Source organism: Dipteris shenzhenensis, chromosome 12 (assembly GCF_047967505.1).
Source record: "Dipteris shenzhenensis isolate YYH24624 ecotype China chromosome 12, Dip_SZ_1.0, whole genome shotgun sequence".
Lineage (NCBI taxonomy): Eukaryota > Viridiplantae > Streptophyta > Polypodiopsida > Gleicheniales > Dipteridaceae > Dipteris > Dipteris shenzhenensis.
In genome coordinates, this window is record NC_141607.1 from 10,620,393 (window position 1) to 10,646,574 (window position 26,182).

General features: G+C 46.5%; 1 protein-coding gene across 1 annotated transcript in view; it reads right to left on the reverse strand.

The window, feature by feature from the left end:
• LOC147895802 (uncharacterized) overlaps nucleotides 1-26,182 on the reverse strand; it is a 43,464-nt gene that overhangs the window by 2,908 nt on the left and 14,374 nt on the right. The window lies entirely within an intron of this gene.

Below are 26,182 nucleotides of genomic sequence, written 5' to 3' on the forward strand. Positions count from 1 at the left end.
CCACTGGTGCTAGGTAGATGCCTCTAGTCTGGTACTGGTACACTGGGTCATCTCGTACAACAATCCCTTTTTGTTTTTTCAAAGAAATCTGGTACAACAATCCTATTGCTGGTACTGGTACATGATCCAACAGAAGGTACAGGAAGAATTATCCAACTAATACAGTCACTGGTGCAAGGTCTACTAAGTACTTCCCTGCATGGACACCTGTATCACAGAGCTAGATAGCCCCCTCTCAAGTCCAAACTGGTACACTGTCGCCAGATCGATGAACGTCAACGCTCCAATGACAATGGGCATATAACAGCTCACAAGGATCAATCAACTGTGTCTGGGTTCCCGCACTGGCAATCATTTGGATCTCCAGCAGCATCAAACAATATACAGCAGAACACTAGGAGACCTCCGCTGGATCTGCTAGGTCATAACGTCCAAACAAAATACAAATTGGTAACATACTACCACCTGAGTCAGTGGGAACAACTCTCCTAGCTCGAGGTTTTCCTGGAAGCATGCCTCAATAAATGACTCCCTGCTCGGTGCACCTGATCGGCAGGTCCTGCTGCCACAAACAAGCAAGCAATCCTCCATATGGATCTGGAAAACCTGTTGGAAGCGCCTGTGAAGTGTAACTAAAAGGCTGGAGTATTTGTGGTTGTAGCAATAACGCTATTGATCAATCCCTCAACATTCCTTTGGGGACACTGATGCCAATAATGACCTTTCTGGCCACATCGGTTACACATACAGGATGCCTTGAGAGCTTCTCATTCCTCAGCTGTAAACTGCTTCTGCCTTTCTGATCAGCTATCAAAGCCTCAGGATGAATGTCATAGGTACGATCGACAAAGCGCTCCTCTTGGTCAAGCACCATGGAGACTAATTCCTCCCAGGACAACTCATTTACCCTACCATTGGTGATAAAGGATGAATACAAGGCCCAGGCCCCATACTGAGAGGATAATTGGGACAGAAGAGTTATGGCCATGTCCTCTGCTTCTCCGCCTAGAGGATCTCCTATTGAAGTTCCTGATGTGGTCCCATGTCCTCTGATGAAATCTGCTTCTCTGCCTGGAGGATCTCCTGTTGAAGTTCCTGATGTGGTCCCGCATCAATGAAGACTTCTTGGGATCCAACGGGCCTCCAATGAAACCCTCTTCATGGGAGAGGTTCAATTATACATGGACGCCATATGCTCCCATACACTTTTGGCCCACTGTCATGTGCTTCACGTGATTAATCACCTGAGGAGTACAGTTAAGAAATATGAATGATCTTACCCTTGCATTGACACGGTCCCAGAGCTGAGACAGGTTCTCAGCCTCCTGTTGCTCTAGGATGCCAAGGTCTTTCGCAAGAGGATCTGGTCAGGCAACACCTATCACGATGAAATCTGGCAAATCATGATTGTAACACAGACTACATCATCACCCGCCAGAGGCTGTAATTGAGCCCATCCAACTGCCGGTCAACCGGGAATGTGGGCAACACTGGGATTCTAGTCTTGTTCTTTGCCATCTCGAACAAAGTTGCCATGTCGGAGCGAAGAGGACGATGAACTGAAAGAGGAGGTCGATGGGATAGAAGGGAATTGAAGGTTGAATAAAGGAGAGGGCTGGAGAAGAGGATGAACGGGCTGACAGCCCAATGTACCTTCACATCTCGCTATCCGAAATTCTACAATGAATAAAATTTAGTTGTTGGGGCTTCTGCACCCCTATAGAATATTTCGATATAGTTGAACAGCTAATCACCACTTGGATGAAAATTCAAAGAATTTGCACGTCCGCTAAGGTGATAGAAAAATATACCTTTGTAAGACTGGAATATATCCAATTGTACGACTTTATATTTTGTTCTTCTAAAGTCAATGAAGAAATTCAGCTGTTGGGGCTTGATAAAGTTATGACACCTTATCAAGCTTCGTATGACTGTAAGCCCGATATGGGTTACTTTCATACATTCAGTTTGTAGCATAAGTTAAGCAGGCTAAAAGCCCCATTAAGGTCTATGAAGGTGGAAGAAGATGTAGGCCATCTTCTGGTGGTTCTAGTAATGCCCTATAGGCCATGGTATGTGCCTTGTAGGCATAAGTGTAGGCACTTATAGTGTTAGTGCCTTCTAGGCCACATAGGACACTTAAGTCCTATGTGACACCTAGGACACTTAGTCCTAGGTCTAGGTACAAGTACTTTGTACTTGTGTTTCTTCATTTTTTATCTAAGATTTGACGTGACTGCTCTATCGACTCGTCTTGTACTTGCACTCTCTCTCTCTTCGTTTCGTACCTTCAGTGGTATCAGAGCCGCTATTGGACCTGTTCCCCTGCCTCCGAATCTGCATCACGCACAGATTTCAAGAGTCTGCGCTCCATCCGTACAATCCGTACGATTGTATGGACTTTCGTACAGATTCCTTTCTGCACGTCGCACCTGCTCCGTACAACTGTACCTTCAGTGCCAATCGCACCTGCTCCGTACAACCGTACCTTCAGTGCCCGTCGCCCCTGCTTCGTACAACCGTACCTTCAATGTACCTGCGCCGTACAACCGTACAGCTCTGCTCCGTACTTTGTGTCATCACTTGTACCTGTACCGTACGAGGGATAGTCACTTGCATCCGTACAAGGTACTTGCAATCGTACTTTCAGTGGTACGACGTGTACTGTACTTCCTACACCGTATAACCGTACAGGTCGTACATTGGCTGCTGTACAGCCGTACATTGGCTGTTGTACAACCGTACATTGTACCACATTGAATGGACTGCCAGATACATATCAAGGGTTTGCTACAACCCTTCGATTAGTGGCCAGTAATCCAGATCACTATTCTTTTGACCAGCTAGTTACTTTGATTTTGCAGGAAGAGCAAAGTAGAGCTAACAGACAAGCCATTATTCCTGATCATGCATTTGCTTCACAGCAAACAGGAAGAGGCAAGGGTTCCAAGCCTATGGGCAAGCCAAAATCTGTGCATAGCAGCTGCAATTCCTCTACGCATAGCAGCTGCAATTCCTCCCATGCATCTAAAAATACAGCAGATAAGGGAAAGAAGAAAAGATGCAACTATTGTCGCAAGCCTGGACATGACATTTCAGAATGCAGGAAGCGCATTGCTTCGGAGAAAAAGAAAGCAGGATTGACAGTTAATGCCTCACATGCCATTGAATCCCATGAGCCAGCAGATGCTTCACATGCACATGCTCTTCAGGATGATTGGGCATGGGCTGTCCATTGCTCATTTGATCCCTCCAAAGCTGATGCAATCTTTACTGCTAATGATGCTCAGTCCTGGTACTTTGATAGTGGTGCTTCCAAGCATGTCACATCTTGCAGACAGTTGTTTCATTCTCTAGCTGATGCACCTTGAGGGGGGACTGTTACGTGTGCTAATAATGCTTCATATGCTGTAAAAGGAATTGGAGATGTGCAGCTCACATCCATTTCCAGCCATCCTGTCACTCTGACAAATGTTCTTTTTGTGCCTGGCATTGAAGTCAACTTGATTTCAATTTCAGCAATTGCTACTTCAGGTTTCAGAGTAATTTTTGATGGCTACAGATGCCTAGTATATGACCTTCGTGATGACAATGCCATAGTTCTCACTGGCACTTTGCAAAAAGGGCTTTATCACCTTGATCATCATTCAGCTGCACTTTCTATCGAAGCATTGGCTATTTCGCATTCACAGCTTGCTGAAACTCATCTTTGGCATGAGAGAATGGGCCATCTCAATTATAGAGCTCTTGCAAAGATACATTCACAGCAGATGGCAAATGATGTACCTCAGACTCACACAGTTTCCAAACATGTGTGTGAGGGTTGTCTTTTGGGTAAGATGCATCGATTTCCTTTTCAAAAGAATTGTCCAAAACTCTCACAAAGGAAATTGCAGCTAGTACACAGTGATGTCTGTGGCCCAATGAGGACAAATGCCATTGGAGGATACAAGTATTTCATGACTCTCATGGATGATTTCACAAGGTATTGCTGGGTATATCCTTTAAAGGCCAGATCTGAAGTTTTCTTATGCTTTCAGAGATGGCTGAATATGGTTGAGAATGAATCAGGATGCAAGCTTGTCACCCTTAACACAGATAAGGGGGGTGAGTATATGTCAAAGGAGTTTATATACCTAGATGAATCCAGGAACATTCCCAAACTCATCCTCTAAAAACACAACATAGTGCAGTTTCAATCTCATGATAGTCACTCACAAGGTTGAAAACCATAAACTCCACCATGCATAGCAGGGACTAGCTACTATGACATCCCCACTGACGTCATCAGCGCCCAACAGTGGGTGTAGACCATAGTATAAAAATATGCTCTCACACATACAAATCCACACACCCACACATACTTGAGCATCCATTTATACAAAGTCTTCGTACTGAGTTTCTGTCGGCACTCCGGAGGTGAAGGGCAGACTCAGCCATGATGAAGGCTAGCACTAAAGGAGAAGGCTAATCAAAAGGTAGTCCGAAATCTCTTCAATCAAGCTACAACTATCTGTGAAGTCTAAACATTTTCATTTTAGTCTCTCCCCAACGAGCATCTAAATCTAAATCTAGCTGATAGGCCAACGCACCATTTAAGATAGAAAGAATTATCACAATACCAGCAGGCTGCAACTTGGACGAAAACTTCACAAGGTGAAATTTGCATGTCCGCTAATACGGCAGAAGCATATACCTAGATGAATCCAGGAACATTCCCAAACACATCCTCTAAAAACACAACATAGTGCAGTTTCAATCTCATGATAGTCACTCACAAGGTTGAAAACCATAAACTCCATCATGCATAGCAGGGACTAGCTACTATGGCATCCCCACTGACGTCATCAGCGCCCAACAGTGGGTGTAGACCATAGTATAAAAATATGCTCTCACACATACAAATCCACACACCCACACATACTTGAGCATCCATTTATACAAAGTCTTCGTACTGAGTTTCTGTCGGCACTCCGGAGGTGAAGGGCAGACTCAGCCATGATGAAGGCTAGCACTAAAGGAGAAGGCTAATCAAAAGTTTGATCATTTCTATCCTCACGGGGCATTATTCACTCATGCACTACTCCTGACACTCCTCAGCAAAATCCTGTTTCTGAAAGAAAAAACAGGTCCACAATGGAGATGGCCAGATGTCAAAGGAGTTTGATGCATTTCTATCCTCACGGGGCATTATTCACTCATGCACTACTCCTTACACTCCTCAGCAGAATCCTGTTTCTGAAAGAAAAAACAGGTCCACAATGGAGATGGCCAGATGCATGCTTAAGGCCAAGTCTTTGCCCAATAAATTTTGGCTTGATGCAATAATGTGTGCCAACTATGTGCTGAATAGATCACCTACACAGGCATTAAAGACGGCATGGAAAGGCAAGAAGCCTTCACTTTCACACATGAAAGTTTTTGGGTCTCTTGCATATGTTCATGTACCATCTCAGCTGAGACATAAGCTTGATGACAAGGCAATCAAATGCATATTCATTGGATACAGCCAAGAGAGCAGAGGGTATCGGTTATATCAACCAAATACTGGGAAGATTATTGTCAGTAGAGATGTGATCTTTGCTGAACATTCAGCTTCTCCTCTTGTGGACTGCAAAGCAAAGCCAGATATTGACATGTTTGATGCCTTTGAATCTTGGTTACCTCTGCCATCAACAGGAGAGGATTTTGAGCAGCAACATGAGCCTCCTGCAGGCCCTTCACTAAGCAATAATCAGCCACAACCTCATGCTGATTTGCAGGTTACTCTTCCGGCACAGAATGATCCCATTACTCATGATGCAGTCATTGAAGAAAGAGCTGTCAATAGATAGCAAAGGCAAGTTCCCCAATGGCTTCTGGATACATTGAGGGACAGCAAACAAGATCAGCCTTTTGCTGCCCGGACAAGATCAGGGAATAGACAGCATGGTCACTTTCTTGAGTTTGCACTCCTTGCTACAGCTTGCAATGAAAAGCCTTTGTGCCATAAAGATGCTTTTGACAGCAAAGAGGGGATGGATGCAATGAAAGCTGAGTTACAATCTATTGCCAAAAATGACACATGGGAATTAGTAGATCTCCCACCTGGCAAGCATGCCATTGGAACGCGGTGGGTCTATAAATTAAAAAGGAAATCTGATGGCAGCATATATCGATACAAAGCATGTCTTGTTGCAAAAGGGTATGCCCAACAACAAGGCATTGACTTTGAGGAGACATTTGCTCCCACATCCAGGATTACTACCATTCGATGTGTCATTGCCATTGCAGCCCATCATCATTGGCAAGTGCACCAACTTGACATCAAGACCGCTTTTCTTCATGGGGATCTGCAGGAAGAAGTTTATGTCACACAACCTCCTGGCTTTGAGGTTGTTAATTCTGAAAATAAGGTATGCCGGCTTAGAAAAGCCCTTTATGGTTTGAAGCAGGCACCCAGGGCATGGTATGCCAAAATTCATGCACACTTACTATCCCTTGGTTTTCAGAATAGTCCCACAGAACCCACTCTTTATTTCCGTGGGAGTGGATCTGATTTTTTAGTGCTGATTTTATATGTGGATGATATGCTTATCACAGGCCCAGATACTCAGCAAATTGCAGCCTTCAAGGCTGATTTGCAGCAGATTTTTGACATGTCAGACATGGGACGACTCCATTATTATTTGGGCATTCAGTTTGCTCATGTTGAGGGGGGTATCATGATGTCTCAGTCCAAGTATATTGGACAGCTCCTTGATCGTTTTCAGTTTGAGGATTGCAAGCCAATCTCTACTCCAGTGGACCCTGGCTTCAAATTCTCAGCTCATGATGGGAGCCCACCATGTGATATCACTCTTTATCAGCAGGCTGTTGGATGCCTTATTTATTTATGTCATACCAGACCTGACTTGCAGTATGCAGTATCTCAACTTAGTAGATTCATGCACATGCCCAGTTCACACCATTGGCAGGCAGTGAAGAGAGTCTTCAGATATCTCGGAGGCACTCAGGATTTAGCCCTCTTCTACGGTGATCAGGGTTCACTTACCATGCATGCTTACACGGATAGTGACTGGGCAGGATGTTCCGACACCAGAGTGTCACATACTGGCAATTGTTTTTTGCTTGGCAATTTATGTATTTCTTGGCTCAGCAAGAAGCAACCGACAGTTGCCACGTCTAGCTGTGAGGCTGAGTACATGGCAGCTTTCACCACTACAGTAGAGTGTGTTTGGCTTCGACAGTTACTTACAGATCTTGGTATTTGCCAGACATCCTCCACTATTGTCTACAGTGACAGCCAGAGTGCTTTGGCCATTGCGCGTAACCCAGTGTTTCATGCGCGTACCAAGCATATTGAAGTTCACTACCATTATGTTCGGGAGCGGTTGTCAGCAGGAGACATAGAGTTATCCTATCTTCCCACAGAGGACAACATTGCAGATATGTTTACAAAGGCACTTCCTCATCCCAAGTTCGAAGTCTTCCGACAGGTTTTACACTTGGTTCCCTTTGTTACATGATCTGACATTCCTTGTACATTCATAGGTGGCTATATCCTTTTGGATGAACATGTGCCACCATGACCAGAAACTACCAAGTATTCTGAGACGTTTCCAGAGTACTTCAGCCCATCCCATGCAGGGGGGTTCGTAGGCCATCTTCTGGTGGTTCTAGTGATGCCCTATAGGCCATGGTATGTGCCTTGTAGGCATAAGTGTAGGCACTTATAGTGTTAGTGCCTTCTAGGCCACATAGGACACTTAGTCCTATGTGACACCTAGGACACTTAGTCCTATGTGACACCTAGGACACTTAGTCCTAGGTCTAGGTACAAGTACTTTGTTGTGTTTCTTCATTTTTTATCTAAGATTTGAAGTGACTGCTCTATCGACTCGTCTTGTACCTGCACTCTCTCTCTCTCTTCGTTTCGTACCTTCAGAAGAGCCCCCATAAAAGGCTAAGTCTTCATCGGAAGCTAAGTCCTCGCTAGAGGACGAGGTCCCAAGGGCCAAAAACAAAGACTTCTCCTAGAGAAGCAGTCCCTTTTGAAGGAGTTGGATGATGATGAAGAAGAAAATATTGCTTTACGCTAAGCATTTTTAGTTTTACATGGTCCAAGTCCACAAAATACGTCTAGAGCAAGCTAAAAGGACAGCAGAGGAGGGAAACCAACAAGGTTACGATTGTCCGACCAGCAGAGGAGGGAAACCAACAAGCTCAGAGACAAATATAGAAGCAACACTTTATATTTCCGTCCGTCCACAAAGTAGGACTAGATACAATACCAAAAGGTTCCCCTACTAGATGTCAAGCACTTCTAGATCTCTGAGCCCGCATGCTCCACCTCGAGCGTAAGTAGACTTTCCGTCCAAAGATTCAAACATCTTGCTGCCCTAGAAGACGGCCAAGGTCCAGCCCTAGATGAACTCTGTCTGAAGCGACTCCTAGTCTCCTCTGCCTCTTGGATGTAGGCCTGAGAGTGTGAGTATAGCTGCTCCTGCTGCTCCTGCTGTTCCTCTGATGGCTGAGCTGTTGGATGAATTATGAGGCCCAAGGCCCCTCCTTTTATAGGCCCAAGGCCTGGCCAAAATAGCCGACTGGTCAGCCCTATTTCGGCCGACTCAGTCTGGCTGAAAATCGACCTGGTTGGCTGCCCCTACCAGCCCAACCAGGGCCCTATATAAGGGTCTTTACTACGCCCTTTGCAGCCGTTGTTCCAGGCAGGTACCCAGCCCTCTTGACCAGCCTAACCAAGGCCTGGTTGGCTGGCTCAACCAGCCCCAACCAGCTCTACTGTTGGCCGACCTGTTTGCTGATCTGTCCCGCCATATTCCTGCGCCATCTTTAAGGAATGTTGCAGGCCATGTGCCTACCCACACGCCTCGTCAGATAGCTCACCATGTAGGCACCTATACCCCGGGATACCCGCCATCTTGTGCTGCTCCAGATCTGTCTCTTTCAGGCCAGATCTATGCCATGTATGCATCGCCATCTGCCATGGTCTTGACGCCATGTGTTGCAGCCACTTTGATGTGTCGAGGTACTTTCCTTTTTCTCTCTGATCTCTGCCCCCATGGCAGCCATCTTGCTGCCCATGTGGACATCCCTCACGACCCAGGTCCACCCCCCCCATGCTCTCCTCATATGGGGGCTTACAGATGGGGAGATGACCTTTCCAACACAACCAAGGTTAAAGAAGTAGACCTCGCATCATTGGATGAAGATCCTAAACCGGTCTACATCACTGATGATCTCATGCCAAGACACGAAGAGGCCTTGATTGCCCTCCAAGAATACGAAGATTCCTTTGCCTGGACGTACACGGATATGAAGGGTGATGATGGATGATGTTAGACCAATTAGGCAAAGACCCTTCCCTAGGAATCCCAAATATGTGACGATTGTGAGGGAAGAAATTCAAAAGCTCATCGATGAGAGATTAGAGTATGTGTCAACCTAAAGGAGGTAAATGCTGCCACACGAAAAGATCACTATCCGCTACCATCACGGAGCATGTACTAGAGAGAGTCACAAGAAAAGAAGCCTACAACTTCTTGACAGATTCTCTAGCTACAACTAGGTATCCATAGCTCCAACGGCTCAACATAAGACGGCATTTGCCACGGAATGTAGAGTTTATGTTTCAAAAGTGATGCTCTTTGGGTTCACTAATGCTCCCGCATCATTCCAAAGGCTGGTGATCAGCCTTTAAAGAGTACTTGAGGGATTTTCTAGAGGTATTCCTTGATGATCTATGATCACCTCAAATATTTAAGACTAGTTTTCGAGAGGTGTCGCCTCAACTCCCTCAAGTGCCAGTTTTGGGTCAACCACGGGGTTGTGTCCAAAAACGGAATTTCTACAACAAGATCAAGCTCGTCTTAGAGCTACCACCCCCTACAAATGCCAAGGGTGCATGAAGAGGGTTTCCCTGGAAATCCATATGCGATTGTTGGATCCCAAGAAGTCTTCAACGATGCGGGAGCACAACAACAAGTTACAAGAACTTCAACAAGAGATCCTCCAAGCGGGGAAGCAAATATTGTTCGAGGACATGGCCCTAACTCTCTTGTCCCAGTTATCCTCTCAGTATGGCGCCTTCTATTCGTCCTTGATAACAAGTGGAAGGATGAATCCGTTGACCTCGAAGGTGTGAGGGAAAGAGAGAGGGAGTGGAACGATGGAGACAGAGAGAGAGAGAGGAGACACAAGGGAGTGTGGGTGTGAAAAAGTGTTGAGCCACACCACAAACTCATAGGTTTTATTAGGATTAGGGATTCACCCTATGACTGTCTTAAGACAGTCATAGGTGTCATAACATTTTAAAGGGTGGCAATGTGCCTTTACCCCAACAACCTCCCACCTAAAGGCCAATGTGCCTAAAGGGGAGAAAAGAATAAAAATTACAGCAATATATAGTTACTGTATACAAGACCATAAAATAAGAATGGTCTCATCCTAATCCCATGATGTGGCGACAATGTGCGAACCGCTCTGTAGGCAAGCTCTTAGTGAGCAAATCTGCAGGATTATCATCAGTATGCACCTTCACAAGCTCAAGTCGCTTGTCTTCTAGTACCTCCCTGATGAAATGGTATTTCACATCTATGTGCTTGGTCTTCTGATGAAAGACCGGATTCTTTGCCAACATGATAGCACTCTGACTATCACAATGCAAAACTGGCATATCTCCTGTAATGCCCAAATCTCCCACCAGCCGAGTAAGCCATATTGCTTCCTTGCAAGCCTCAGTGGCTGCAACATATTCAGCTTCAGTGGTTGACAGTGCAATGCATTTCTGCAACCGAGACACCCATGATATAGCACCTCCTGCAAATGTGAAAATATAACCGGTAGTAGACTTCCGGTTATCTGCATTCCCTGCATAGTCTGAATCTGTAAAACCATGCACCAATGCATCCTGCCTACCATAGCATATGCACAAGTCTTTGGTACCCTTGAGATACCTCAAGACGCCTTTCACTGCTTCCCAGTGCCGCTTGCCTGGATTTGCCATATACCTGCTGATGACTCCCACCGCAAAAGCAATATCCGGACGAGTGGCAACCATGGCATACATCAAAGAACCAACTGCAGATGCATACGGAACCTTGGCCATTTCAGCCTTATCATCATCTGATCTGGGGCTGTCCTTACTGCTGAGTTTTAAATGTGGAGGCAACGGGGTACTAATAGACTTCCCCCCCTCCATTTTAAACCTCTGCAGTACTTTGTCAATGTACTCCTTTTGTGACAGAAACAAAAGTCCCTTGGACCTGTCACGAATAATCCGCATACCAAGAATATGGTTTGCATCACCCAAGTCTTTAATGTCAAAAGACTTATGCAGTTGCTTCTTCAAAGCACTAATCTCCTGCTGAGATTTGCTGGCAATCAGCATGTCATCCACATATAGAATGAGTAGCATCAAACTGCCATCCTTTGCCCGTTTGGTGTACAAGCAGTGATCGGTCTCACACCTATGATACCCTTGGGACTGCATGAAGGCATCAAACTTCTTGTACCATTCTCTTGGCGCTTGCTTGAGTTCATACAAGCTCCTCTTGAGCTTACACACAAGCTGCTCTTTTCCTTTAACAGCATATCCCTCTGGCTGACTCATGTAGATCTCATCATGGAGATCTCCGTGAAGAAAAGCAGTCTTCACATCCATCTGACATAAATCCATGTCCTCATGAGCAACAAGAGCTAACACTGCTCTCAAAGTAGTCATCTTGACTACAGGGGAAAAGATCTCATCAAAGTCAATGCCCTTCTCCTGCTTAAATCCCTTGGCAACCAATCTGGCCTTATACCTCGGTAAAGCATTTGAATCCACTTTGACTTTGTAAACCCACTTGCATGGCAAAACCTTTCTGCCTGCAGGTAGCTGCACCAAGTCCCATGTATCATTTTGAAGTAGGGAGTCCATTTCTGACTGCATGGCTTTCTCCCATTTCCTTTTCTCTGTTCTTCCCATAGCTTCCCTGAAGCTGGAAGGCTCACCACAATCTGTCAGCATGATAAAATCAGCCACATTATTGGCTCCTGGAACAAACCTGTCAGGAGGCCGTTGTACACGGGTGCTCCTCCTAACAAAATGTTCCGGATTAGGCTGTTGTCTAGCCTGTTCGTCATGCATGACGGGTGGCTGTACCACCATATTTGGCTGTTCTACAGCGCCATTTGCTGGCATATCCAATGGTGCATCATTGGCAAAATTGTCTGGCTGATTTTCAGCCTGTATACCCTCTTGGACAGGGTTATCTACAGCAGCCTGCTGCTGCATATTAATGGGCATTCTTTGCTGTCCGACATCATCATAAACAACCCTCCTGTATTCCACAGGTTGCACGGGTTCTTTGTGTACACAATCCTCTTTAAAGATGACGTCATTGCTGCGTATAATCTTCCGTTTGACAGGATCCCATAACCTGTACCCCATTTCACCTTCGTCACCATAACCCATGAAGATGCATCTGAAAGACTTTGGCTCCAGTTTGGTGCGCAGTTCTTTGCGTACATGAGCAAAGCACTCGCAGCCAAACACACGTAAGTGCTTATATGAAGGTGGCTTGCCAGACCACACCTCCTCTGGCACTTTCAACTCCAAAGCCTTGTTCGGCAACCTGTTAATTAGGTGAACTGCTGTTTGCATGGCTTCTGCCCAAAAGCCATGGGGCAATGCAGCATAAGACAACATACATCGAACTTTCTCCTGAATAGTTCGATTCATCCGCTCACTCACACCATTTTGAGATGCATTATGAGGGGCTGTGAGTTCCTGTTTAATGCCCTTAGCTTCGCAAAACTGTACAAAAGCATGTGACACATACTCACCCCCATTATCGGATCTGAGGCATTTCAGCCTGGTCCTGTCCGATTCTCAACCTGAGCGACAAACTTCTTGAAAGCATCTAAGGCATCGCTCTTATGCTTCAAGAAATAGACCCACACTTTGCGTGTGGCATCATCAATAAAAGTAATGAAATACTTTGCACCCCCTAGTGATAGCTGTGGCATTTCACACAAATCAGTGTGCACTAGATCAAGCGGTGCTCTATTCTGGGGAGTTCTCCTCTTATGAGGAGTCATAGAATGCTTTCCAAAAATGCAATGATCACAAGTAGGCAAATCTGAAAATGAAAGAGACGGCAGATAACCCAAACGTGACAGTTCTTGCATTCCTTTAACGGACATGTGTCCCAATCGGCTATGCCACAATGAAACCTTTGGCAGCTCGGTTATGGCAACAACATGATTACCTGCACTAGAAACATAAAGAGGGTACAAGGTATCACTCTTATAACCCTCAGCCACTACAACCTGGCCATCAGTAATCACCCATTTGGAATCCCCAAATGTGGTGTGGTAACCACTATCATCCAACAAGCCAGTGCTAATCAGATTTTTCTTGATTTGCGGCACATGGCGAACACCATCAAGCATAAATATGCGTCCATCAAGGAATACTACCTGTATACTGTCAATCCCTGCAATCTGACATGCATAGTTGTTCCCAAGGTGAACAACTCCATGAGTACCTGTGTAGGAAGTAAACCACTCCCTATGAGGAGTAACATGAAAAGAAGCACCTGAATCCAAGAGCCAGGTGTGCATGTCATGGCCATCAACAACCAATGTATGTGCAATTACAGCAGAAGAGCATAAAACATCATGTCTGTCACTGTCACTGTCCTCTGCTGCAACATTCACTGCATCCAAGTCATCTGCCTTGGCCTTGCCTTTGCCTTTGCTTCCACTGCCTGCATCCTTTGTCTCAGCCTTCTTGGCTTTCTGATCCCGTATAAACTTGAAGCACTTAGACTTCACATGTCCCTTCTTGCCACAGTAAAAGCATTCAATATCCTTTTTGCCACGGGACTGACTGCGGGATTTGGACTTGCCAGCAGATCTCCCCTTCTGCTGAGTCCTACCTCTTTCCTGTACTTGCAAAGCATTGGAAGACTTGCTGCCCGCATTATTCTTCCTGCTCATCTCCTCCATAAGGAGAGAGCTCTCCACATCAGCATACATAAGAGTGACATTTGAATTAGACAGGGTGGTCTTGAAAGTGTCCCAACTCTCAGGGAGGGTACACAACAAGAAAGTAGCCTTGAACTCCTCATCAAGGTTCAATCCCTGTGCAATAAGCTGTGTAAAGATGGCATTGAACTCACTTAAGTTGAGGTCATAGCTGTACCTTCCTTCATGCGAAGGTCGACAAGCTTCTTCAACCAATAAACCTTACTGGCTGAACTCTTTTGGGCATACAACTCTTCTAGCCTCTGCCATAGGCCATAAGAGGTCTTTTCAGCCTGAACATTGAACACAAGAGAATCAGTGAGAGTAAGCATAATAGCAGCCCTTGCAGACAAATCAAGCTCCTCCCACTCATCATCTGCCATCCCAGATGGTTTGACACCCTTCACCCTTATGGGCTTAGAAATCTTCTTTAGCAGAAGTGCATTCAAACACTGTTCTGCCCATAATGCATAATTGTGTGCCCCTTCCAATTTCTTTATGTTCAGTATTGAAGATTCACTTCCCCCTGATGCCATATCAGATAAGGAAAGTGCCTGACTCCCTGTAAGTCAAAAAAGACTAAATAAAATTCTGATTTCTCAGAAAACCTGCTCTATCAAGAGCCAGGAGCACTCACAATAGTGCTGTTTTTTACTGTCAAAAAATCTGCAACAAAACAGAAAATTTTCCCTCCAGTCACTGTACCTTCTGACACACTGTACCGTGCTCAAATAGGCATAAAACAGTAACTTCAGAATGCTGCAGCTGTTCCACAAGTGCTTTATCAGTGCATCATCATCTGACGAAGCACAAAACACTGCTGTCCTGGACACTTCTCCCACCTCAGATGAGGTATTGCACTGATTTTATATGCATAAACCACTTGTCATACACTGTTTTGTCCACTGAAAAAGGCTCCAAACACCTCAGCCTGTCACAAACCTGCAACAAAGTATGGGACAAATCCCAAACAATCACCCTTCTGCCAAGGGGATAAAAGGCATCTGAAGTTCTCAAACAGTAACTCAAGTGCTCACAAGCAAAATCTGGGCAAAAGCCCCTTGATTTGACACCTGTACCAAGTGAAAAACACCTCAACACTGAGGTAGCATACAAAATACAGCGCTCTCCTGGCACTTTCACCTGACAATGTAATGCATAAACGGTCCTGTGTACACAGTAACAACACAGATCCCAACGTACAAACACCGAAAAGAAAATCTTTTGAGCACTGTCAACGATGGACAGTTAGGGACCGAGTAAACTCGATGCGCCCTAGCCAAGCGTGGCTCGACTGAGATTTTCAAAGTGTCGTACACAGAATGTGACCTGCAAGAAATGTCACTGAGTACACTGCGGAAACAAGACCAATGTGGGCACCCTGGCTCCACACTGCCTCAAGGCATACACTGCATACACTTCCAGGCAAAAGCCCTTTGAAATTGTCACCCGAAAACTGAGATTTACACTCAGCAAAAGCATAAAAGCCCTCTGCAAATTAAGGCATCTGACCTTCCCGAAACAAAATAACTGTGCAACCACCACACACTGTGGCACTAGTCACCTCAAGCACGAGGGACACGAGTGTACTTGCTGTACCTCAAATACACAGTCTTAGAACTGAAAAATTCCGGGAATGCAGAGCAGAGTGCTCTCTCTTTTCCTTCTTCCCCCCCAAAAAAAAAATCTGTGCCTGCTGTACCTTCTGTACCTGCGCAGGGTACCTGCTGTACCCTGTACCTGCGAGGGCACGGATCCCCAACAAAAATTTCGCCTTGTACCTGCTTGTCGCGACGTCCGTACGGCCACGTCCGTACAGCTGGTACGGTACGGCTGCCTGTACGGCTGGCCGTACCTGTACGGCTTCTGTACGCTCCGGTACAGCTGCCTGTGCAGCCTGGTTGCGCGGCCGGTGCTGTGCGCTGCGCACGGCCGGTGCTGTGCGGTGCACGCGCTGGCTGTGCCCGCCTGGTAGCTAGCAGCAGCTAGCTGCTGCTGCAGCTGTAGCTGCCCGCGCGCGACCTGCTCCTGCGCGCTGCGTGCGCGCTGCTCGCTGCCCTGCTCACTCCTGCCGCTGCTCTGATACCACTTGTGAGGGAGGGGTAGACCGGAGTTGAGAGGGAGGGGTAGACTGGAGTTGAGAGGGAGAGGTAGAGGCTCTGATACCACTTGTGAGGGAAAGAGAGAGGGAGTGGAACGATGGAGACAGAGAGAGAGAGGAGACACAAGGGTGTGTGGGTGTGAAAAAGTGTTGAGCCACACCACAAACTCATAGGTTTTATTAGGATTAGGGATTCACCCTATGACTGTCTTAAGACAGTCATAGGTGTCATGTCATAGGTCATTATTGGCGGCAGTGTCGTCAAAGGAATAGTGAGGGGACCAGTAACCAGCTGGACACTGTTACTCCCACGACAACGTATTCTCCAGCCTTCTAGTAGCTCAAGACAGGATGCGCTGCCAACAGGATTTTACGGACCCGGATGGAGGATTGCTTGCTTGTTTTGTGGCAATGGTACCTACCAGACAGGTCACAAGTGCAGTAGGAAGGGAGTCTTTCACCAAGGCAAGCTTTCAGACAGAACCTTGAGCCACGAGGAGTTGTTCCTGTTGACTCAGGTGGCAGAGTATGTTACCGGTCGGTATTTTGTTTGGACATTCTGACCTGGCAAATCAAGAGAAGATCTCCTAGTGCTCTGCTGGAGCTATTGTCTGATGAGCTGCTAACGAGCGAATGGGTCAGGAGATTTCTAGTGCAGGAATCCAGACACAGTTGATTGATCCTTGTGAGTTGTTATATGCCCATTGTCATTGGAGCACAGAAGTTCATTGATCTGGCGCCAGTATAACAGTATGGACTTCAGAGGAGGCTATCCAGCTCTGAGATACAGGTCCCATGCACGGAAGCACACCTTGCAATATCAATTGTATTATTGTTCCAGTACCTTCTGTTGGGGTGATGTACCAATACTAGCAGTTGGTTTGTTGTATCGGATGATGGATTGTACCAGTACCGGAACAAAGGAGTGTATCTAGCACATCATGCTGAGGCAATTCTTGCCAAGAGGGAGCTTCCTCAACAGTACATGTGGCGGTCTTCAGCAATGGAGTATCACACGATGGAGTCCTTCAGTTGTTCTAGCGGCACACCCAGCTCCCTAGCATTTTTGTTCCATCCAGATGTTGAGAGAGGGTGTTGGAGGTCAACATCTCCTGATGGCACTATACAGAGAGAGGGCTAGTGCTTGTGGGTGTGCCTGCCCAGAGAGAGGGTAGGTTAGGCTACAAAGAGAAGGCATGTGTTTGTGGGTGTGCCCGCCCCCGTGAGGATATGACAAGCAGAAGGGGTGGAGGAGCATGGTTGCCCTCCCTCGAATCACACCCTCGATACCACGATCCCGCCACATATGCCTTGGACTTGTCATCTATCCACGCGGCTATACAATAGCCCCACGTGGCTCTACGACTGCTCCCGCGAGCTTGTATGACTGCTGGTACCCCAAGACACGTCACCGAACAAGCACCTTGGTTTGGGGAGGTCTTTATAGCCCCCAACCAGGTCGGTTACCCCACCCCCTGGTGGGCTATGGAGCAAACCCCAGGGTCAGCCCTAGGGGCAAGTTGGTTAGGGCAGGGGGTCAGCCATTGGCCTCCCTACTAGTGGTTAGGACAGAGGGTCAACCATGTGCCCCCCCGCTGGTCAGTTGGTTGGGGCAGGGCATGATCCTATTGTAAGAAAACAATACAACGTTTGTGCTCAATAGATAATAGGATCTCGTATGCAAGAGAGAAAAGCAGATAGTATGGAGAATAAAAAAATTTGATTACTGTAGAACTGATACAATAGATGGCGCTGCCTCCCAACCGTGTGCTCATATGAAAGAAGCATCGATGGCGTGCTGGAAACAGTAGAGGACAGAGGCTGGATGCTAAGGAATCAGGGTTGTTGTAGCCAATGATGATGATGGGCTTCACGGTATATAGCCACCACTCGTAGTCAATTAGACCCAATAGGGTAACCGACCCAGTCCGCCCAAAACAGCTGACTGGGGATCGGTCCCGAAATAGGCCACCGACCACACGATAGAACCGTGGTGCGAAATAGAGCAACCAACCTACGTTGCTCGTTCGGCCCAGAGCCATCCGGGATCATCTGAGGCTCCAAACGGGCCCCGCAACCCGAGAGTGGGTTGTCCCAGGAAATGCTCTGTCTACCCTCAATGCGGTCAGTCATGGGATGCCTTCCTGCACTTGCATGTAGCCTAGTTCGCAGTGTGCCAACTCTATCTGAAGCCATCCAGCCATCAGGCCACACATGGCCCCCATCTGGTGTCCAAACCAGGACCTACCGGATAACCGAGCTACTCAAATGCCTTCTCCTCATATGGGAGGCTTATAAGTAGAGTTAGCTGGTTTCCGCGTAGTTACACGAGAGTGAAGCATTGATATCTAACACCCCCCCTCAATGTCCACCCGCAAGTGAACTTACTTTTTCGGCCCAATGCCAAGTCGATGAAGATGCCTCTCCAGCAAGTCTCTTCCAAGAGCCTTCGTGAAGATGTCCGCAGCATTCTCTGTAGTCGGACAGTACACCAAGTCGATCTCTCCATCCATGATGAGCTCGCGTACAAAGTAATATTGAATCTCAATGTGTTCTGTGCGAGCGTGGAACACATGGTGCTTTGCAATCGCCATGCAACTCTGATTGTCACATGATAACTGCGTAGGCTTGTTCTGCACTACACCCATGTCCCCTAAGATCCTCCTCAACCACACTACCTCGCAAGAAGCAAAGCATGCTGATTTGTACTCAACCTCGATAGAAGAAAGACCAACTGTGGGTTGCTTCTTGTTGACCCATGACACAGCTCCAGATCCAAGTGAGAAACATTAACATGTCATTGATCTCCTGCTATCCACGTCTCTTGCCCAATCCGAGTCACAGAATCCGGTCAAGATGTTGCCCTTGGTATAGGTGATGCCATAATCAAGTGTGCCTTTGATGTATTTCAACACCCGCATCCCTGCTCTCCAATGGTTCTCCCGGGGCTTATTGGAAAACTTGCTTAGTACACCAGTCGCAAAGATGATATCCGGTCGCGTGTTGCACAAGTAAATCAAACCGCCCACAAGCCTTCTGTACTTCGCTTCGTTCACCAGTGACGATGAATCCTCATTTGAGAGCTTCACATCAACCTCCATAGGGGTGCCAAGTGTCTTGCACTCAGCCATGCCAAATGCCTTCAATATCTCTCCAGCATACTTCAGCTGTGAGATGAAGATCTGTTTTGGCTCTTATCAAACTTCAATCCCCAAACAGAAATGCATCAGTCCGAGGTCTGTCATTTCAAACTCTCTTCCTAGCAAATGCTTTGTCTGCGAGATCTTCTCTTCATGGTTCCTTGTTATGACAAGGTCGTCCACATAAAGGACCACGATCGTACACATGCCTCCTTCTCTGAAGATATACAAATTTGCATCACATGGGCTCCTCCTGAACCCGTTTTGTAGAAAGTAGGCATCAATCCGCTGGTACCACGCTCGTGGGGCCTGTTTCAGCCCGTAAAGTGCCTTCTTCAGTTTACAGACTTTACCTTCTGAACCAGGGATCACAAAACCTGGTGGTTGTTCCACGTATATCTCCTCCTTGAGATTTCCATTCAAAAAGGCAGATTTTATATCCATATGAAACACAGGCCAACTTCCCTGGGCTGCTAAAGCCAAAACACTGCGAATTATGGTTAGTCGAGCTATGGGAGCAAAAGTATCCTGATAATCAAAACCATGTACCTGTGCCAATCCTTTTGCCACGAGCCGAGCCTTGTACTTATCCAACGTGCCGTCGGACTTGTACTTGGTCTTGTACACCCACTTGGTGCCGATTATCTTGCGTTTTGGTGACCGATCCACAAAGTTCCAAGCGTTGTTCTTCATTATTATGAAGCCATACTCCGACTGCATAGCCTCCATCCATCTATCATCACCCTGTGCCTCTTCAAGACACTTGGGTTCTTCAGCACGGATCACCTCTGTCATCAAAGCGTAGTTGACCAAGTGTTCCTCCGCCCCCTTCTTTGCTCCTCTAATCTCTTGGACCGGCGGTGTTTGGATGGTTCCTCCTCAATGGCTGGAGGTTCTCTGCCGTCCAAAAGCTGCTTTACTCACTTTGGGAGTGGCCGTTGCCGTTGTGATTCTGCAGGCTCTTCTTTCTCTTCTTTATCTTGAATCCTCCCTAGCACCGTTGGGGGAGTTCGGTCTGCTGTTGGTGGTTGCACTGGATGGATATCCTGGTCCTGGTTGTCTGAGAAGGAAGCATCCTCCTCCAATTGATGCGGCCGTTCTGAGAAGACCACATCGCGACTTACTATTACCTTCTTGGTAACAGGATTATAGAGACGGTAACCCTTCGCCTCTTTACTGTAGCCCAAGAAAATACACTTCCGGCTCTTCCGTTCCCATTTGGTCATGTTAGCATCAGGAACATGCACAAAACAGTCACATCCAAAAACTCTGAAATGTGCAGCTGAAGGTTTCTTACCAGAAAAGGCATGCAGCAAAGTCATCCCGTTCACAGCCTTCGTGTAGCTACGATTCAAAATGTAAACTACCGTGTTACATGCTTCAGCCCAGAAAGACTTTGGCAAATCTTTCCCTTTCATCATACTCTTGCCCATTTCGCAGATGACGTGCATTTGGCGCTTTGCTACTCCATTTCGTTGTGGTGTATGTGGCGGGGATTTCTGCCTCTTGATCCCGTGACTTTTGCAATAACTTTCGAATTCACTTGATGTGAACTCACCACCTCTGTCTGATCTCAACTTCTTCACCTTCCTCCCCATTTCTTTCTCGACCATTACATGCCATTCTTTGAACTTACTAAAAGCTTGATCTTTAGTCTTCAGGAAGTATATCCATATCCTTCTACTGTAGTCGTCGATCAACGTCATGAAGTAGTAGAAACCACCCAAAGCTTCCGTCTCCATCTTTCCGCAGAGGTCCGTGTGAACGAGCTTTAAAGGAGCCTTTGCCCTGCTGGCCTCTTTAGGAAAGGGCTGCCGATGCTGCTTACCCATCATCATGCAAGCTTCACATACATCAGGCAAATCTGTAATTTCTGGTAGGTCTACAATCATTCCACTTTTATGCATCTCCTTTAAAGAACTAAGGTTTAGATGACCAAACCTCTCATGCCACAGCTTAGTGTTCTTTACATCGGCTTGAGCACTGAAAGCTGAGAGTTCGTAGATGTTGTTGCGCCGTGTACCTTTACCAATGACCTTCCCTTGAAGATCCAAAATCTGTGCGCCATTCTTATTAAAGTGAACTTTGAGGTTCCGATCCGTGATCGCAGAAATGGACAACAAGTTCAAATCTACTCAATTACTACGAACAGCTCTACTAGTACTGCCTGCGCGCTGTTGCTGGACTCTTTCTTTACTCCGTTCTTCTCATCTGCAATCTTCTTCCGGCACTCATTCTGCTTGTGCCCTGCCTTGTTGCAATATAAGCACTTGATCTTCTTCTTTCTCTTTTTATCATCAGAAGAAGATGGGTTACCAGAGTCCTTACCCTTACCTTTCTTTGATTCAGCCGAGAAAGCCGAATCTTCTCCAGTCCTCGTCTTTTGACGCATCTCCTCCTTCAGAAGCATCGCGCTGAATTTCCTCAAAGTTGAGAGACGGATTTCTGTTCTGTGTATTCAGCCCCGTAACAAGACCGTCATACTTTGGTGGAAGAATCCGTATGCACCTTTGTGCTAGATTCTCGCTGGTGATGGTGATGCCAATCGTAGTCATCTGATCGCGCAGATTCTTCACCCTGGTGATGAACTTCTCTGCCGCTTCAGACTCAAACATTGTTCGTTCGCGAGTTGAGTCTCCAGATTCTAAATCCGCGTCTGATTCGTGGTCTCGTACTGATTTTTCAAGACCGTCCATGCCTTCTCCGCTGTGGTGACATGTTGAATTAACGCCATGATGGAATCACTTACACTGCAGACAATAGAACACAGCGCATCTGCATTTCTTCTTGTCCACGCGAGAATCTCATCCGCAGTTGGTACTATCTGTTGTCCTGCATTGGCTGGATCCGGTCTCGCAACCGGCTTCACGTCCACCCAATAGCAGTATCCTAAAGCTCGTATGCGCTTAGGATGGTCTTCATCTTGAACTTCCAGAGTGTATAGTTAGAACTTAGTGCCGGCCAACTTTTTGCTTTCGCCAAACGGTGGGATTCGCAGTCTTGCGGACTGGGCCATCTCTTACAATCTGCTCGCAAACAGAAACACACTACCAAATCTTCTTGCTAGAGCCCAACCCCACTATTAGGAATCAACCAACAGAGGGTACGCACAACGGAAGACTGATAGAATAGCCTAGGAGCACACTGTGTCTGGGGAGTGGAATCACAAACTTCTTAAACTTATGTGCATCAAATAGATGTGTAGACTCATCAATAGACAATGAGACTCCGTGGTAGCCTCCTCAGTACCATCAAGGCCAAATGGCACGAGTCCACCTTCTGACCAACCAATGCTAGTTGATCCCTCACCATATTGACCTTCATCAAGTGATCATGTACAAAATCTCATTCATCCATATCCAAGTTGTAGAGCTCTCAGCTGATGCTAAAGAAGCAAGATCTGTGATGTGTTATCTGTCTCGTACAGATCCTTCCTAATGGGCCACGTCTCTTTTGACGTGTCGGTCATCGTAGTCCCTATGATCAATGCCAGGGCGTGGGCATCTCTATCTTCCCAAGCTTCGAGCTCCTCTCCATCTATTGATATGAGTATCCTCCCATTGTTGTCCATCCCATCCTTCCGCTTCGCCTCCGTTCCTGTTGTCAGTTTACGAGCCACTAAATGACTCCGGATCTTCACCTTCCAGATAGGGTAATTCATCCCATCCAGCTTCCCACACTCTCCAAAGTTAGGGATGGTGAAAGAAAGAAATCTGGGGGACGAGGAAGGGAGAGAAGGGGCTGAAGAGGCTTTTGAAATCAGCATCTCTGCTGCTAAACCACACAGCAAAATCGAACAAACTCAACCTTCTGTAGACTAGAACTCCAAACGCACCTGACTAAACCTGAGTCACCCTCCTTCTCGCAAGGGCACTGTCCGCCAGTCGTGGAAGTTGATTCCCAAGAGCTTCTGAATCAAGGTCGTCCTTCGGCAAGGTCCCTACCTTCAAGCTCCCACACTTGTGAGCCTCCTACTTGGGCTCTAATACCATGTTAGAAATCGACCAACAGAGGGTATGCCCAGCGGAAGACTGATACAATAGCCCAAAAGCTCACAATGTGTGTGGGGAGTGCAATCACAAACTTCTTAAACTTATGTGCATCAAATAGATGTGCAGACTCATCAATAGACAATGAACCAGCCAGATACATAAGAATATATATTTTCGTCCAAATCTATGGACACGATACAAAAGAGAGAGAGATCCAAAGTCCCACCAGAGCGTGGTCCTTTGATCTTACTACCACGTACTTCTACTATTTGCTGGATATCTCTAGACTTGAGCCCACGTGCTCCACCTCGAGCGTATGTAGACTCTCTGTCCAGATCTCAGCTCCTTGCTGCCCTTGTAGACCTCCTGGATGTAGGCCCAAGGAAGGGGCTCTGGCTGCTCCTGCTGCTCCCCTATGCACTGACCTGCTGGATACAAAAGGAGGCCCAGGGCCTCTCCTTTTATAGGCTCCAAGAGCCCTCTGAAATGGCCGACTTTTCCAGGCCTGAATGGCTGACTTTGTCTGCCCCAAAAAACCGACCTGGTTGGCTGCCCCTACCAGCCCAACCAGGGCCCTGTGTAAGGGCTTTCACTTGCCCTTCCAGGCATTTGTTCCAGGGCATAAAGCTCTCCATATTATGCAGGGTCCAGCCCCCCTTGGCCCTGCCATCTTCTAGGCTTGGTAGGTTGGCTCTAACCAGCCCTACCCAATACTGGCCGACCAAGCCTGCTGGCTCCCTCTTCTTGCTGCGCCATCTCCAGGGCCTGTTGAGGCCTATCAGCCTGCCCACAGCCCATGCTAGTCAGCCGCCATCAAGGTGCCTGTGAACTCTGATGCTGCTCTAAATCTGCCTCTGACAGGCCAGATCCAGGCTGATTGTCCACAGACTCCATTTATTGCAGCCACAATGGCTCCTCCAGGTACCTTCCTTTTCTTTCTCTGATCTCTGTCCCCATGGCAGCCATTGTGCTGCCCATGTGGCCTTCTCTCAGAACCTAGGTCCACCCCCCCCATGCTCTCCTCATATGGGGGCTTACAGATGGGGAGGTGACCTTTCCAACACCCACGACGCATGAGCACAGCCAAGACTATAAACTTACATAGAAGAATGTGGCAAATCTTTTCACAAAAGTATTATCTCATCCAAAGTTTAAGGCTTTACACGAAGCTTTGAACTTACACCCGTTTGGTGATTGATGTTTACCTTGTACATTGTGATATTATCACTGCAAGGGAGTTTAGAAATATTTACACTTCCTGGGTAGTGGCCAATGTAATGTAATGAGGGGCTAGGGACACTTTTTCCCTTTATTAAGGTTTTTTACCCCTAACCTCAGTTAAAGTTAGTCACCACACATCCTTTCACTTCAATTAGGGTTCATCCTAGGGTTTCGTCTCTATGACTACCCTAGCTTTGTACTTTATTTTGTTTTGCAACAATTTCATTCTAGCTTGCATTAGCTCCAATTTTCTTCCGGTCTCAAGCTTCCATTTCCAACAATTCCTATGTGTGCAACACCTCAATCTTCATGAAAGTCTCGTACAATCACATTTATTCCACGAGGAGGATCCTCCACGAGGCATGCATCTAGAAAAAAATCATCGCTTGACTCCAACTTTATGCCAAGATAGCCTGTAGGCCTTGTCACAAAGATTTTTTGGGCACACATTTGCTTTTCAATATTGCCCACACTCCCTCCTCCTTTGCTTTTGTTGATGCAGTTGCACAAGCTGGTCCTACATTCAAACCTCCCTCTTTAGAGATCTTTTGTACAAAGGACTTGATGAGAAGGCCGCATGGGTAAAGTATGGAAATGGGTGGTCAAACACATGGAGGCACTCTCTCATCAACTCTCTTGTGTCACGTTGCATGGGAACTATGTCCTTATATCTATTGGTGCTTCTAAATGCATGGGCTCCACACGGAAGAGTTTATCTATAGTCACATTTGCTAGGTTGTTTTGAATATGACCTTCAAAAGATGTGCGCATGATCACAAACAATGCAAGCAATTGCAAGGACATGGGCATAGGAGTTTCCTCACATCTTTTGGATCCCTTGTCTCCCATATATTTTGGATCTTTTGATAGAGGACAGGGAAAGGGAACCTTGGGTGCATAGTATAGTTGAGAAATCGGTTACTTTGTCACACACAAGCACAAGGCCTTAGCAATATTTCCAAAATATGCTACCCATGAGATCTTGAAGCCTGCTAAGGCTTGCTTTGTGTATCTTTTCATTATCCTAGCATGTAAAGCCTTGTCTGCAGCATATGGGGGTTAGCGAGGAATGGGTGGGGTGGGGAAACTTGTGACACCCAAGGCATGCACTTTTGAGAACATTGTGTTTGATGGGGAGTTTTGGCATGATGCTGAGTGCATTGTTGGGATCAGTCAGCTTCTCTACATTGCCCTTTGACTATCTAACAAGGAGGACAGCACCATGGATCTCATACATGAATTTATGGGCAAGCCTTTCGTGCATGCACATGGCTTGATAGAGACGGGCAAGTAATTGATTACTACTTTCAGCTAGAATTTGCAAGTTCACTATGTATTAATCGTATGCTAGGCACCAAAATCAAACCTGAGAGATCACACGGATTGTGCTACCCAACATATTGCAGAATAGATGCAGCCAGCAAGAAACAAGGTGACACATCTCCTCTCTTGTTACGCATCCTCTTCCTCACGACAAATCAGCATCACCTCGGGCCAAGATGCAATTGGGAAAGAAGAGGCAGGCTCTGATACCAATTGAAAGTATACGAGAGAGCAATTGTGGAGGATGCAAGAGAGTGCATTCCACAATGGACCACCAACAACAGAAAATACTAAGGGAACTTTGGGTTGTACAGGAAACCTACCCCTGGAAAATCAAAATCTAGTTGACTAACCTAACATTACTATACCCCAATATAGTAACTTCATAAATC